We start from the raw sequence: 2,500 nt of genomic DNA, 5'->3' as shown, positions 1-2,500 counted from the left end.
GATTTTCACTAGGAAAATCAGATAAATGGTTACGCAGACATCATTATGTTTCATTTTTCCTTGCGTCTCTCTCTCTCTCTCTCTCTCTCCTCTCTCTCTCTCTCTCTCTCTCTCTCTCTCTCTCTCTCTCTCTCTGTTAATTTAGATTCTTTTTCCACTGAGAAATATAGGCACATTAAGGATCATGGTACGTTACAAATGAAGAAATACGTCGGCAAAATCGATTTGCTGTCACTAGAAATAATGGTTTCATGAGTTGCCTGAAAATTTCAAACATTACGAGGACATAACCACAAGTAATTTCATGCACATGCTTTTCCATGTAGAGGTAATATTTAAGGTTTTACCCCACGTGACCAAATTAAGATGCCAAGAAAATCGCACAAAATTGACCTCTCTCCCAGTTGATAAAGTAAATATCGTCTAACAACTTCTAAGGCCAGATTTCCAAACCTGAAGTTCCTTTGCTGACAATCAACTTATTCATGACATTAAAGGTTGTATTAGATGTGGTTCGAAGTTCCGTTTGATTTTAAAACAACATAAGCAATCTCATAGCAAGGAACATACTTATATCTCATATCCATGTTTCTCTCAGTATGTTTAGAAAAAATAGTCTGGCTTTATGGCCAATGTTAGACCGATTAGCTTTGTGCAGTTTTACTCATGTTGATTATTATCACAGATGTTGATGAATGACCTCACACTTATTACCTCATTTATCCGTGTGTGAATGTTTTTATTTCAGTTTACGACTCTGTAACGAAAACACTTTCTCAGTGATATTCTCGAAGTTGTCAACCAAAACCAAAAACTATTTCTTTTAGTTATTTGATCTAGTTCGCCGGCAATTTTCGTCCTGTGATATGTTTGCTGCTGTGGACATCATTTTGTTATTTGACACTTACTCATATTATTCTCAAGTCTTACCCTGTTTTGGTAGCGTTAATTAACGGCGTGTAATTCTGCTGAACCGAGCTACTACTCTGTTCGGTTGAATTACTAGCTATTACAATCCCAAATAACGCTACACGTAAAGTACAGGAGGCAAGAGAGATCTTCGCTTCATCTCACATTATTTGAATTACTCGATAATGATGCGAACGCCTTAAATGGAGAAAGAGATGATTTTAATACGTTATCTTAAACATTTTTCTAGGAGAGAGAGAGAGAGAGAGAGAGAGAGAGAGAGAGAGAGAGAGAGAGAGAGAGAGAGAAGACGAGGTTTACACTTGATTTTCTAGGGGTACATCATCAAATATACCGAGCAAGAAGATAAAGAACAGTTAAGTAGAAAGAACACTTTGAATGGCAAAGGTTATGAAGTGGGCGAGCCCTTTATCGAGTAGGTGTTGGCACATTCCTGGACTTATATGCCATAAGACTCTAATGAATGCTTTTAATTTCCGCTAGAACTTAACTCGAGATGCAACATACCTTACACAGTTCCTCATAGACCTACGCCAAGCCATTTTAGCTATTTTCCTTGTTTCTACGCATTAGGCCAATTGAATGTTCAAAGCCCAAGTAATATTGCGTTTGCCATACTTTACCCAACATTTTATTTCTCCAGCAGCATTTTTGTACATATTCTGGATAAGACAATTCCTCCTATGAATTTCCTTTTAGTAACCAATACAGTTCGGGCTGTTTTAATCTTCAGTGTTTGAAATGGTGTCAAAGCCGCTCACCTGATTCATATTTTCCACCAGCTTTAGTAACTATGTTATTCTGTATAATTTAATGTCATCATTAGACGATGTTAACAGTTTTATTTATTAAAAATGTACCGTAAAATGTAAGTGATGCCGAATAAATTAAATGAAAAAAAAATGATTGGAATTGCGCGAGCAATGAACATTTTTAATCATAATTTTCTTATTCTTCTTATTCTTTTTTAACTTTAATCGTACAGTACTTGCGTACAATGGCAACAGATTCTGATTTTTTTAAAATCCGAAAATGAGAGGGAATGTTGGCAAGAATACGTTTTGAAACGACAGTGGAAGCTGAGATAATAATATTTAGAATGATGGGAGAACTAACTCGTTTTCTTCCAGGTTTTTTATTTAAAATGTTTTGAACAAAGACAGGGTCTATAGCTTAAAGTAACAGAGCTGACGCGAAGGAAAATCAAAAGAAGTAGGAAAACAAGAAATGAAAAGGATAGCTGAAGGGGAAAGAATGTTTCCAAGGACAGGATAGCTAATGTCTGGTGGCTGTTTAGTACAGCAATCAGAAATTATTTCTTCCTGTTTCAGGAAGAAAGAGTTGGCGATGTATTTTGTAGAGCAGGAGTTACAGGATTACAAAGGTGCAGCGTTTAAGCAGTCCGGTTTTTCAGAGAGAAAGGGAAGGAAAGGCAAAGAAAGCAAAGTTTACATACTTTCCTATATCGTAGAAAGAGAAGGTACAAGTGCGTAAAGAGAAAATTTAAGTGGTATTGTTTCTCTTAAGAGGCCAACTTCCTACATTCACAGATAAACTTTCTAATTAAGAT

The sequence above is a fragment of the Macrobrachium rosenbergii genome, chromosome 11, assembly GCF_040412425.1.
Source record: "Macrobrachium rosenbergii isolate ZJJX-2024 chromosome 11, ASM4041242v1, whole genome shotgun sequence".
NCBI classification, from domain to species: domain Eukaryota; kingdom Metazoa; phylum Arthropoda; class Malacostraca; order Decapoda; family Palaemonidae; genus Macrobrachium; species Macrobrachium rosenbergii.
Note: the sequence above shows the minus strand (reverse complement) of the source record.